Source organism: Myotis brandtii, unplaced genomic scaffold (genome assembly GCF_000412655.1).
Source record: "Myotis brandtii unplaced genomic scaffold, ASM41265v1 scaffold298, whole genome shotgun sequence".
NCBI lineage: Eukaryota > Metazoa > Chordata > Mammalia > Chiroptera > Vespertilionidae > Myotis > Myotis brandtii.
This window is the reverse complement of record NW_005361391.1, coordinates 2,168,323-2,183,463: the sequence shown is the minus strand read 5'-3', so window position 1 is coordinate 2,183,463 and position 15,141 is coordinate 2,168,323.

Below are 15,141 nucleotides of genomic sequence, written 5' to 3'. Positions count from 1 at the left end.
GAGGCCTCTCGGCTCCGCTGATCCCGGGGCCGGGAGGCCTCTCGGCTCCGCTGATCCGGGGCTGGGAGGCCTCTTGGCTCCGCTGATCCCCGGGCAGTGAGGCCTCTCTGCTCTGCGGCTTCAGGGCTGTTTGGCTTCGCTCTACCGCTTGGAGCCTGAGTATGCAGATTAACCGCCATCTTTTAGCTTCTATAATTGAAACATTGTATCTTTTGGAGCTGTTGCTTCAGGAGCTCAGAGCCCCGAAGCTGCAGGCCGGAACCTTGGTTTCCTCTATCACTGGGTCAACCAAGCATCCTGTTCTCAGCTGCCTGGCTGCCGGCTGCCATCTTGGTTGGCAGTTAATTTGCATATTGCCCTGATTAGCCAATGGGAAGGGTAGCGGTCGTACGCTAATTACCATGTTTCTCTTTTATTAGATAGGATAGACTAGTGGCCCGGTGCATGAAATTCGTGCACAGGGGGGTGTCCCTCAGCCTGGCTTGCACCCTCTCCAATCTGGGATCCCTCTCACAATCTGGGACTGCTGGCTCCTAACCACTCACCTTCCTGCCTGCCTGATCACCCCTAACTGTTCTGCCTGCCGGCCTGATCGCCCCCAACTGCCTCCCCTGCCAGCTTGCTCACCCCCAACTGTCCCCCCCATTCTGGCCTGCTCACCCCTAACCACCTCTGCTTTGGCCCCACCACCATGGCTTTGTCCAGAAGGATGACCGGTCTCCCGGAAGTCTCCTGGTCTAAATAGCATATTACCCATTTATTAGTATAGATGTGCAGAAAAGGCAAATCTATAGGGATAGAAAGTAGATCAGTGGGTTGCTTAGGGGGCCCGAGTGCTGGTGGGAAATTGGAAATAATGCCAATGAGTACAGAATTTATTTTGGAGGTGATGAAATTGTTCTCCAACTGATTGTGGTGCTGGTTGGATATCTCATCACTGTGAATATACTAAAAAAGATTAAATTGTATGCTTTAAATGTGGAAACTGTATGGTATTTGAATTAAATCTCAGTAAAGCTATTAAAAAGAAAGTGAAGACATGAGAACAAGGTCCCCAGTGAAGGTGCACATAGGCTATTAAATAATCGTTTTTATTTCCTTTTCCTTTCCCTTTTTTCTCTTCTCTTTTTATTTCTTCTCTTTTCCTTTCTAAGCAGGCAAACCCCTAAGCCCATTTATTTGGCATCTGTGGAGTTTCCTGGCTAGAATTTCTCTTGTGCTTTGTCATTGGCACAGATGGAATATCGATTACTGCCTCTGTACACCTTCCTGACACTCTTCACTCCTTTCTGAAATGATGTGCTGGGTCGTTTTACTAAGCCTATGTTGTTGTTTGTCCCTGTCTGCTAGAACACCAGTCCCACCCAAAACATTGCAGGCAGGAGTTGCCTGGGCTTACAGCACTATCTGGCACGGGATGGGGGCTCAGTAAATACTTGCTGAGAGAATGAATAAATTCTACCTTTTCAGCATCCCTGGAGAGCCACATTTACCACAAGCCTCCATGGATACTGAAGAGTCAACAAGATAACCTTGGTATTCAATAATGCCTATAGAGAAGAAACAAAGACATCATTGATAGCACATACTAGCTCTGACCTTATATGTGTTTTATGCATGTGGTAATTTATTATCTAAACCATTAATTCAAATGCTACTCTATCAAATGTAATATAAAGCAGAAACTTTGTAGATTATGTGATGCTGGTGTAGAGGGATCTCTCTCTTATTTAGTCTTCATTTACTACATGCCAGATATTCATTGTCTCATTCAGTTTTCACAACACACTATGAGAAATACACTATGGTAATCCTCACTTTCAAGTTGAAAAAACTGAGACTTCAGTTGAAGAGAAAGCTCCTGTGTTCCACGGCCAGTAGGTTCCTGGAACAGGGTAAGCCCAGGTTTCTCTGAAGTTTGGAAGGAAGAGAGCAAGCACACTTGTAATTTTGCTGATTGCCATCTCTCATGTGCCTTTGACTTCCAGGTGTCTTAGCACTCACCCAGGAGCTCCCAGCGACCCTTGGTGTCCCAGTGCCCCTGCAGCTCTGTGCCTGCACTCTGTGCTCAGCACCCGCCCTGCTCCACCTGCTCACCACTCACTCACAACCTCTGTCAGGTACATGCTTCTCCATCAGGCATTGGGAAGGAGCCCACTGTCTTCTCCCCTCCAGGTTGCCTTTACCTTCTGTTTCCTTCCTACCCGCAGAAACTTTACTGTTTCTTGTATTTAAACTGTTCTGGCCCAGGATCCAAGCTAGAACCACAACCTGTGACCTTACCAGAGAAGAGACTCCCACCTCCTTCTCTGCTCCCATCAACAGTCCAGATCCCACCAACTGCTTCCTGTCTATCCCATCCTGTGCCACAAACTCATCTTTCTCTTCTTTATTTTCTTACCAGCTACCATCCCCAGATTTTAATCAATGAGTTTGCATGACCTTGAAGCTTTCTCTATGCATGCATACTAAAAAAAATGAAGGGAAAAATAAGAAACACATATCAGTACAAGATAACAATTCCTGACCTTTACTTGTGGTAAGTCCTATATAATAAAGAGGTAATATGCAAATTAACCATCATGCCTTCACAAGATGGCTGCCTACAACCAGGTCGGCAGTGGGGTTAGTGAGGGACGACCGAACTACTGAACAAGCAGCTGCATGGGGCAACCAGGCTGGCAGGGTTGTTAGTGAGGGACGAACAAATGACTGAACAAGCAGGCTGCATGGGGCGACCAGGCCAGCAGGGGGATTAGTTAGGGACAACCAAACGACTGTACAGCAGGCTGCGTGGGGTGACCAGGCTGGTGGGGGGGCCATGCCAGAAGGGGGCGGGCAGTTAGGGGAAACCAGGCAGGCAGGCAGGTGAGCGATTAGGAGCCAGCGGTCCCGGATTGTGAGAGGGATGTTCGACTACCGGTTTAGGCCCAATCCCTGCAGGATTGGGCCTAAATTGGCAGTTGGACATCCCCCAAAGTGTCCCGGATTGGAGAGGGTGCAGGCTGGGCTGAGGGGACACCCCCCCGTCGTGCACGAATTTCATGCACCGGGCCTCTAGTAAATAATAAAAAACATAAAACACATATGTACATATGTCAAAATCTCGGAACTTATTTATTTATTTTTTATAAATAAATGGGAGATGGCGACGTAACCACGAAATGATGTACGTTGAGTCCGACATAACTCGAGGACTGTCTGTACATGAATATTAAAATATTGGTGTAACTGGCAAGATGTTTACAGTACTGATGAGTTAAGTATTGTATTAGTTTGTTAGGGATGTTGTAACAAAGTAGCACAAATCAGGTGTTTCACTAACAGAACTTTCTTGTCCCACAGTTCTAGAAACTAGAAGTATGAACTCCAGGAGCCCACAGGGTTGACTCCTCCCTGGGGCCATGAGGGAAAATGCTCTAGGCTTCTCTCTTTGGCTTGTAGATGGCCATCTGCTCCCTGTGTCTCTTTACCCTTTCTTCCCTCTATCAGCACCACTGTGGCCAAATTTCCCCCTTTTATAAGGATAAAAAACAAATTATATTAGTCCCTGCTCTGATAACCTAATTTTAACTTAACTCTCTAAAGAACTTTTCTTCCAAATAAGGTCACATTCTGAGGTACTGGGGGCTAGGACTCCAACCTAACTTTTTGAAGGGATACAACTCAACCCATAACAAGTATCAATAATGAGCTTCATTTGATATGGTTATAGCATGTTCCCTGGGATAAATCTGATCTGCCAAAAAGATACTAGTGACTTTCTTTGCTAGGCAACAAGTCCTGTAAGCATGGTGAAGACATCAGGAGGGTGGGGTGGCTCTTAAGCAATTCAATGGATCTGAACAATCTGATAGACAGTTGTGATTTTTTTCAACTGTGAGATTTTCTCAGTTTCCTACAATTTATATATTTCTTCAAGAGAAGCTTTTGATGTGCCCTTTGATGAAGCCCTAACCCGAAGCTGGCCACAGAGAAGCAGGAGCCCCAGGCCCAGGCACCGCCTGTGCCCGACCTGTCAGTACCCAGTGTCCAGCTGAGTCAGAAATATTTGTTACAAGACTTTGAATTCTGCTCAGAGTAAAGCGGCACTGAATGTCTTTTTGTGCTGTGTTTTCTGGGCTGGTTTACCTGTCTTCTGGGAAGCTGTTCACTGACAATAGGATTGCTTTAGAGAAATGATCAAAGAAACCATCTCTAATCGTATGGTCTTCATTTCTGAATGGCAATAATAGGCCTTCCAGGCCCTGCTACTATAGGAAACTATATATAATGCTGTGTTCCTTTGATCATCAGCTCTTAATTCTGATCTTATTTACTTTTCAGGAGCAAGCACTTGACAATAATAGGAATTCTAAGCTGCTTATATTGGTAGAAAATCCTTTTATTTTAGACTGTATGGGTCTATAGGTTTGCCCCTGAACTAAACTTTTAGCATTTTCAAAAGCAGGTAAATATTTTTAGATCTGTACCCACAGAACACAGAGCTGTAGAAGGAAGATGCTAAGAATCAAACGCCTCTGGCAGGTTCTGTGTCAAGAGGAAAATGATCAGGAGCCATTGTGTGGCTTTACCTGTTACCTTCCATTTTCATACATAAGATGTGCAAAGACACGTAACTATAGGCCCTCATCATTGTTCCTATAAATTTCTGGAATACTGCATTTCTGCCTGACAATAATTCTTATCAATTTTTGCTCCAAATAAATCTTTGTAACAATTGGGCAAGTTTGTGTTTATTTTGCATTAGTCACGGCAAGACACATGAAGCTCAGCATTCACCTGCCCTGACTGTCCCAGTGAACTTTGCTTCCGTGCTTTGGGAAAACAAACAAAAACAAAAAAACCTGCTACTAACTTTCTAAAATGGCTGTATAATATTTTATTTAACCTACTCCCCTACTGCAACCCATCATTTAGAAAACATGGTATTTTTATTGCAAGTTTTTCTCAGTAGCATTAAATCTGTGCTGTTCTGAGATAGGAGACATTGGACCTAAGGTAATAAAGATGAAGTCTCCACTCTGTAAGGCTGATATGATTATATTACTTGTGGGGCTATTCTAGACAAATAGCTGATCCCTACAGGAAAGAGCCCCCGAGCAGTCTGGCTCCTCTTTCTGAACCACAGCAAGACCCTCTTCTGAGGCGACACCACTCTCCTCACCAGGAGCAGTGTGAAGCGCTGAAGGCCCAGATCTTCATTTCCATAGTTTCCTGTCTGTAGCAGGCCATTTTTTTAATATATTTTATTGATTTTTTACAGAGAGGAAGGGAGAGGGATAGAGAGTTAGAAACATCGATGAGAGAGAAACATCGATCAGCTGCCTCCTGCACACCCCCAACTGGGGATGTGCCTGCAACCAAGGTACATGCCCTTGACCAGAATCGAACCTGGGACCCTCCAGTCTGCAGGCTGACGCTCTATCCACTGAGCCAAACCTGCCAGGGCAGGCCATTTGTTTTTTGCACTCCAGCCAGTTCTGTTTCTCTGAGCCTCTCTCTTGATAGAGCATTCAGCAGGTTCCCTCAACACCACGCTTATCTGATTCTGGCTCCAGCCTATCACCAGTTTTATCAGGGAAGGCATTCCAAATTAATTCTTAACAACAACAGCAACCTTCTTAAACAAAAAACAAATCTATGCCATCTAGTTAGGGTTGGGGAGAGGGAACGTGAAACATGGGGCAGGGGGACAGAGTCTCTAAGTAATCGCTCTGCATAACGGGGCCTATGTCTTACCTGGAGGGTAGGCACTGTGTTCAATGTCAAATGGGACCCACATTCTTAAGTAATTACTTCAGAATTACTTACATTTTGTTAAGTAACAGGCCCAATGTTACCTATTTTACAATGGATACTTCACATGGCCATTCAGCTTCTTTGTTGCCCTAAAATTTAGTTGTGCAAAAACTGGTTAAAGTAACTGGGCTGCTGGAGGTTGATGCCTTTTGTCAAAAGCAGATGTTGTTCCATTTACTATACTGGGAATGGACCTATAAGGCCCCAATCCACGTTCATGGTGGGGAAGAAGCTTTGGGAAGGACCACCAGGGCCTCCATAAAATTTTGGTGTTCAGGGATCACTTGAAGCTTTGAAAGCATTTCTTCTGAGGTCAAAATTAGCATCATCAAAACCCTGTGAGGTGGTCTCCACTGTAGTTTTCAAAAGATTGGAAGGAGAAATGTTGTCTTCATATAAGGTTTCAGTTAATTTGGTTCCAGACCAATAATGTCTGCATAAGCATCTGAGAGTTAGAGTGGTTGGTTGGGTTGACCTCCACCTCATTCAGATTCTTTTGATGTTCCCCACGATCCCCACTAACCACACCATGGAATGCACTGCTGTAAACTCCACAGTGAAACCCAAACAACAGTGTTTGGGTTTATAGATCAGAACAGTGAGCCAAGAATCTAAAGAGCAAGTTATGTTCTCAATAACCCATGAGTTATTGGATAAGCTTCACCTATAAAGGAGAACAATGAAATCTGAAATCCAGCAGCTCAGACACATATTGGCCACTAAGCTCAAGTCACTTTCAGAACAGTATGGGTTCTCCCTTACAATCACGGTAATTTAAGTTCAACTCCTGAGATTTGCATGAAACAACCATGCTACAGGCCACAGATGATCATTATTTCCAAGTTTATTTCAAATTCTACCTCACATAATCCACATTAGTGAACTCTCTCTAAAATATGGGGAAATGTACTAAACTTCTCCCTTTTGCTCCAGGCGTGATTTTCCATCATGGAAATAAATACACGCTCTGAGTCCTAACAAAATCTTGTGCAGAATATGAGACAAATCTGGCAGCTTCACTTTTTTCCCTATGTACCTTAATTTCATGAAGTGTGTGCTGCTAAAGGAAATACATTCTATTGTACCATGACTTGCATATTCTTCTGGTTCGGGGTGTGGTAAGTATAAAAAGGTGACCAGGAAAAATAGGGCTTTTGAGCAAAACTCACTGAGACCTCCTGAGTGGTTCATGACATGCATGCTTCATGCTGGGAAATGTCTTTGAGAAAAGGAAGCCGCCAACCTTGCACCTTTGCAGATGCAGTTAACATGGTGGGGGGAAAGGGGGAAGGAGAGACCCAAGGACTGAGAAGGACAAATTAAGAAGAAAATAATCAGGCCTGGCCCACATGGCTCAGTGGTTGAGCATCGACCTATGAATCAGGAGGCCACAGTATGATTCCTGGTCAGGGCACATACCCAGGTTGTGAGCTCGATCCCCAGTATAAGGCATGCAGGAGGCAGCTGATCAATGATTCTCTCTCATCACTGATGTTTCTATTTCTCTCTCCCTCTCCCTTCCTCTCTGAAATCAACAACAAATATATATGCTTTTATTATATAGGATACACATATATCCTATATAATAAAAGCCTAATATGCTAAGCGTCTGACGGTTTGTTCAACTGTTTGACCAGTTGCTATGACACACACTGACCACCAGGGGGCGGATGCTCCGACCAGTAGTTTACCTTGTTGCTGGGGTCTGGCCAATCAGGACTGGGTGAGACAGGCAGGACACACCCTGGAGCCAACCTCTGGTGGTCCCTCCCCAATTTCTAAAATATTTCTTCTAATTAATTTCCTTTCAATGTGCATGAATCCGTGCACTGGGATATATGTGTGTGTGTGTGTGTGTGTGTGTGTGTGTGTGTGTGTATTAATCGGGACTAGAGGAACAGCCAACTTTTTGGTCTGGCTCTAAAACCCTAGTTACCACATTTCTGAGAGCTATTGGTGGCCACCAGTGCACCCTTTTCCTCCTCACCTCCAGCTTTTGCTTAAATAACAAAGTCTTCTTTAAAACAATTCCTCCATGCCAAAAGGAGCAACTGGAAAATTGGAACTACTATAAGTTACATATTTATTTATTCTGATCATACTGTATCTTGGGTTCTTTTCTCTGCTACTGACCAAGACTAACCTGAAAAACACCTTAGACTCTGCATGAGAAAATGATATTTAAAAAAAATTTACTAAGTGCTAATCATAGCAAAAGCATTCTTTCAGGTGTTATAATTTTTTTCTAGATTTAGATATTTTTAACTTTTCATTTTGAAAGTATTTCAACGATTTTTAAAAATATGATGTGTTAATATGTGGGGAAGCTGGATCTATCCTTCATCCAGCTTCCCCATATATTGACACTTCACATAACTATAGCACAATGATCAAATTTACCAAATTGACAATGATACAGAATTGTCATCTCATCTATAGACTTTATTCACAGTTCACCCTTGTTTGGTCTTGGAGCCAGCCCAGGACCACATGGCCTTTAGATGCCATGTCTGCTCTGTCTCCTCCAATCTGGGAAAGTTCCTTGGTTTGTCTTTGCTTTCATGACAAGGCCACTTGCATAGTTATGTTGTGGAATGCTCCTCAGCTTGGGTTTAGCTGCCATTTTGTGGGTTGTATCAGGAGAATTTGTGGTTTTAAGAAATCATATTTCCAGACAACACAACCTAGAAAGTGATTCCAGGCCCCCAGGATATGGCCTTGGGATGGAATTACTTGTGGTCAGCTGTCTCCTGTTTTGGGCCCTGGGAACCTGAATGCAGGTGAGATGCTACAAACCCCTGGCCCCACCCTGCCCACCCAGGTATCCCTTTCCATTGGCTCCCTCTCTCTCAGTATGTAATCTCCTTGTGGTCAGCTCCTTGGTCTTTGTCTAGCCCACCATCCCATTCTTCTACTTTCTTTTAAGGTTAAGCTTCTGGAAGGAAGGAAGGAAGGAAGGAAGGAAGGAAGGAAGGAAGGAAGGAAGGAAGGCAAGCAATGTATATTCACAACCCTCAGCTTTGTACTTTCCATTCACACCTTGACCAATAGTCATCTGGCCTCTCCTCAGTTGTCTGATCAGGAGCCACCTTGATCCTTTCACTGGTCCACACCACTTCCCAGTGCTATCTCCCTCTGCCTTCTCTTGGTGACAGTGACTCCTCTGGACTCCCTCCTGTCTCTGAGGTTTCTTCATATCCTCCTTAGCTCCCTTTCCTTTGCCTCATCTCTAAATATTAATTCCTGAGGAAGAAGCTCCTGCCATGCTTCCTTATGTGTTCTCCTAAAGGTGTGAACTGCTCTGCCCTCTCCACAAAGAGGGATTCTGTAGGAACACTTGCAGCCCCTCCACCTGACTGGCTCCTCCTCCACGATGGAGAACATCTCCCTGTTTAGTGAAGGGATGCCTCTGCATCACCATGGCTCATACTAATGGGGTCTCTTCATGAGGGTGACACAGCTCTACTGGACCCACTTGTGTTCCTCCTCCTTGTCCCACCCAAAGGGTGGGGGTGGGGATGGGGATCCCGCTTGTGAATACCTGGGTTAAGGAGGCTGAGGGTGTGCTACAAAAAGACTCTTGCCACTGGCATGCTTGGTCTCTATTTGGATCTCACAGGCCTGGAACTGACCCATTGATTTCTCCCATCTCCATATCTAATTATCAATAGGGTATGCTAGTTATACCTCCAAGGTACACCCAGACACTACCTACTTCTCTCCAAGTCCACTCTAGCACATCATCTAATCTAAGTCATCACCATCCCTCATCTGAACTAACCCGGTGACCTCTTCATTGTCTTCCTGGGTTCACTCTTGATTACTACAATCCATTTCCCATACAGCTGTCAACATCACTTTTGAAATATATAAATCAAATGACTTCCCATTGTGCTTAAGGGAAAATCCAGCTCCTTATAAAAAAAAATCCAGCTCCTTACAGACCCCTAGGGTGGTGAGGACTCTGCCAGTTCCTTGGCCATAGCTCCCACCCCTATCTGTATCCTGCAAGACCTCCACATGCCCTTGCCCACCAAGCCCACTGTGTTCTAGCCACATTAACCTTCATTCTGATTTTGCAAAGCTAGTTTCCAATCTTTGCATTTCTCTTTCCTCTGCCATGTTTTACCTGGGTCTCCTCACCTGCTCCATAATGCAACATTAGTTAAAATTTATATGACCCTCCATCTTTATTTATAGCAGTTATTTCTAAGGGGAATTACTTTGTCCAGCTATTTGTTGACTTGTTTTATGTCTCACCATCACTTTGAGATTTGAAATGAAAATATAGAGGAAAGAAGAAAGAGAAGGAAACAGTTAAGAAAGAGAAAGTAAATGAAGGAGGCCTGGTGAAGGATTTTTTTTAATTTTATTTTTTTTAAAGAGTTTTAGATTCACAGCAAATGGGATTTTAGAAGTTCATTTAAAAAATTTAGAAGGAGACCTGTGCAACAATATGTGATTTTTTTTCCTGTGCTCAAATTATATTTATATTAATCAGAAGAAAGATTGGTTCATTAGAGAAATACTCCTACTTGAAATAGCTCTGTATTTGGCAATCCTTGTTTGTGTTTAATAGCAGTTTGAGTTAATTCCTTTACACTGAGTAGTCATTGTTTAGAAAGGAAAAATATATATATTGATAATAGAGCTTTAAAACTCAATATTCAGCCATGGCTGGTGTAGCTCAGTTGGTTGGAGCATCGTCCTGTGCACCGAAGTGTAGCGGGTTTGATCCCTAGACCACATGAGTATGGGAGGCAACAGATCCAGGAATCTCTCTCTCTCTCTCTCTCTCTCTCTCTCTCTTCTTTACCTTTCCTCTCTTTCTTAGAAAAATAATAAAAAGAAAAGAGAGGAAAAATCAATTAAAAAATAAAAATAAAAAATTTGATCTTCAAATTTGGGAAGACAGACTGAGTTAATGAGATCATAGCTTTGTCCTGGAGGTGATTAAGGCAAATCATGGCATGGGTGAACACTTACTCATTGTTTTCCTGCTTTTGGATTAGCCTTCAGCTTGTTGTGTAGGGCGAGTACAAGAGAGCCATGTCATGAAGAACAGGCAGCAAGAAAGCTGGAGGACGTGATGGCCAAGGAAACCTTCCTTAAAGAGTTGATGCCTGGAAGGGCAAACAACATTCCATGTTAATACAAAACAGCAAACACTTTACAGTGCTGATTCAAGCCAAGCACTGTCCTCAGTGCCACATTTGCATTACTGCATGAATCAACTCTGCAACCCTGTTCCTAATCTGTGTGGGTGGGGAGTATGTGGTTCAGAAGGCTGGTACCTTGCCTGGGTCACATGCCAAGAAGGGGAGGAGCTGGATTAAAATGAGATTTTGTTGCTGCAGAGGCTGTCCTCTTAGCCATTCCCCTGGCAATGAACAGCAGTTCTAGTCTAATTCTAGCAATTGTTGGAAATCAGAAGTTTGCATATCACATTCTCACACCATCTGACAGCCATGGACAAGTGGAATGAATTCCTGCTGAAGACCAGTGGCTCTTTTTCTTGGGACATATGTTACACTCATAAGTATTTAATTAGACCTTAATGAGATGATTCCAGAGGAAGTGCCACATTTTTCTAGGCTCATTCATTCTCTTTAATCTCACTTCATTCAGTATTTTTACATTGTTTGTTTTACAAAATAATGACTCTGAGATGGCCGTCTAACCAAGGTCCACTATGTAGAAACAGAGGGCGAAGGATTTTTTTCATATTTATAATCTAAAGGACTTGGTAAAGTTACCCATTAAGAAATACATATGAACTTTCTTGGCTTTCTTAAGGAAAAAGTTGGGAGTAATTATTCTAAGGCACAGTTAACTTGCCCATGCCATACTTGCTATTAAATAAGTATAATATTTAGTTGGATTGTGGAAACATCATTGAAGCATATGTAAAATGCACTATCATTAGATCTATGACTGCTAAACCTCATGCTGGCAGCCACCTTGGAAGATGAGGGGAAACAGGCACTGGAAGAAGTGGCCTCAATGTTGGGGGGGGGCTTTCTTTAAAAAACTATGACAACCATGAATCCTGACCCTCACTCAGAAAAGAACCCCAAAATTTTTAGACAATTTAAGAGGGCTCATGACTTTGTAAAGCAACTTTAATAAACCCTATTGAATATATATTTTAATCTTTAAAACATTCTATTCCAATAAAATCCAAATGTCTAAGGTGTAGAAACAGATGAATGAAGAAGGAAAATTATTTAATTTATGTTATGGGTTGAAATTACCAACATGAGCAGATTCATCGACTTCCTGCTCACCTATCTTACATAAGAGATCCTCAAATTCAGTTATCAGCCCTGTTCCCTCTTCCCCAACATCTTAAAGAAGAAATTCTTACTGGAAGAGACACTAAGGGGAGATATGTGATAACAGCTGGGTAAAAGCCGGGTGGTTGGCTTTATGGGAGACACAGATGGAGGTGCCTAAGCAGCTGTGCTGGGTGAGAAAGTGACTAGGAGAAAATATCATTGGAGAAAGTGTTCTATGGACTAATTATAGATCTCCCAAAGGGACAATTTATTTTTTAATTCTTTATAGTTATTGGGATCGCTGCAATATATTAAAATTAGAGATCCAGTTCCAAATAGCTTCTATCATCTTTTCAGGCTCAAACAGGGTCCCTCAGGTCATGATTTTCTTTCTATTCCCACCCTCTACCTCCACACCAACCAACCAACCCTAGACAATGAACTTCTGACAGGATAACTAACATCTAACCCTATCAGATAGTGCTTATCTCCTTAAATTCCATTTTCCTTTGCTCTACACACACACACACACACACACACACTCCTCACCCCAGGCCCTGAGAAGGATACAAATGATTACTGTTTAGAGATGTGTCTTTCCACAGAACGTCAGGGTCTCAGGAGTGAGACATGGCGGGGAAGCTACACTGTGAACAAGTTCCCCTTGTTTGAGGAAGTTATTAACAAATGCAGTCCTTCCACCTTCCAAGAACCAGAAGAGTAATGACTGCTCTCTCTCATTTGGGGAAACATAAATGTGGCATGGGGGCTTTTCTTTTACATGAGGGCAAAGCAAGTTCTAAATTCACAAACTTAATTTTGAGGTGAGTCATAAAGAGTGAACTGTTGTGGTCTTTTAGTTGGTGCTGGAGAAGTACTGTGCTGCTCTGCCTGCTCTGAGCAAACTAACTTTCAATAACGCTCCAGCCTGTCGTCAGGGAACTTTGAGGCTCCCTTAAATAAGGAGAGAGCCCTTCCTTTTTTCCTTCCTTTCTTCCTTCCTCCCTCCTTTTCCTCCTTCATTTGTTAAAAATGTGCCAGACCCACTAAAAGAACCAGAATTCTCTAGTAGAATGGTGGACTACAGGGCTGAAGCAAAGAAAGTGTAAGATGAGCCCCAAAGTAAGGAATTGCTCAAAAAATGATGGGGATCGACCAAAAGGTCACAGAAACTAATCTGAAGGTGCTGCCCCTGGCCAAATTGAGCATCACATGATAATGACATTAATGAATGATAACTTATTGAATGAAGAAAGAAAACAGAAACCTATGAGTTCATACTGAGAGCAGAAAATAAACAGTTAACTCCAAGAGTAGGGTAGAAGGGAAAGCTCTTCCTTATAGAAGAACTAGAGGCCAGGTGCACGAAATTCGTGCATGGGTAGTGTTCCTAGGCCTGGCCATGATCAAGGCCAATCTGTGGGACGACCGGTGGGGTGATCGGGGCCCCCCACTGGCACACTCATTGGCTGGCCTGGCACCCTCCTGATCGCCAGCCCTGCCTCCTGCTGCAGCGACTAGTCAGGGCCTGCGGGCTGGGGGCAATGCCTGCATTGAGCATCTGCCCCCTGGCAGTCAGTGTGCATCATAGCGACTGGTCGTTCCACCGTTGTTCCACTGTTTGGTTGATTTGCATATTAGGCTTTTATTATATAGGATGCCAACTAATTAAATGAAGAAGGAATATAAAGATTATGCAATTACTAATTTGCAGTCATTATATTAATCATTGATTCAGGCAAGAATAGTCACTAAATACCAAAATCACTGGGTGAAATTACAGTCTCCTCATATCTGCCCACAGATTACTTACTAATCCAAGAATAGAAGATATCATTCCATAGGAGACAGATGCTACCACCATAGCTAAGTGACCTCATGCAAACTGGGAGACAGTCTACTAAGCAGGGACCTGAGTACTTGAGAAATGTCAATGCCACGAAGAACAATGAAAGGCTGAGGATGAAGGCTCCAGATGGAAGGAATCTATGTGGGCATGACACCTAGCCCTGCACAATCCCAGACTAGATCTTGGATTGAAAAATAAGTTGCTTTTAGGATACCTTTGGGACAATATACAATATTAAACTTTGAATATTTGCTGTATATTAGAATGTTAAATTTTCCAAATTTGATCATTGCACTGTGATGGTGTAAAAGAGTATTCTGGTTATTGTGAGAGGCATACTAAATATTTATAGATGAAGGGTCATAATTTCTGCAATTTACACCAAATAATTTTGCCTAAAAAAGAAGAATCAAGTGGAAGAATGGACAGAGAGACAGACAGACAGAGACAGACAGAGAGAACCACTGTGACAAATTGTTAATGGTAGAAAAACTGAGTGAAGGGCATATGGGCATTAACTTGTAATATTCTTGCAACATTTTTGTTTTTAATTCTTTCTAAATAAAAAGTTAAATCAAAATATACCTTTCTCAGGAAAGTTGAAGTGAGAATAACTTATTTCTAAAATTATTACTATATAACAGTAATTTCTGTCTTTTATAAGCATATTTGAAAACATGATTCAGAAAATTAGAGTTATCTGTTCTTTTTACCAGATTTACATGGCCAAGATTTAGAATAAATATTGTAAATGTACTTCTTTATCTTGCTTTTTTCATGAACATTTATAAGCACAGTTTCTCAGGATTTAATTTTTCCTAATGATTTGAAATTATTACTTTACTTATTAGATGTAATTTTGTCTTTATGTGTTCTTATTATGAAGGCCACCAATTTAATGTTGAAAAATTGAATACATTTCTTGTAACTAATATTTTTGTTATCTTTAAAATATGGTAGGCACCAGAGTATTTGATGGAAAGGTCAGATTTCTGCCCCACTAAACTCATGAGGTAAGTATAACTAGAAGATATCATATTTGATGGGCACAAGCAACCAGATTTCATTTTTTAAAAATATATTTACATATGTTATTTTCTCAGATATTTTTTAATTAAATCTTTATTGTTCAGATTATTACAGTTGTTCCTCTTTTTTCCCCCATAGCTCCCCTCCACCCGGTTCCCACCCCACCCTCTGCCCTTACCCCCC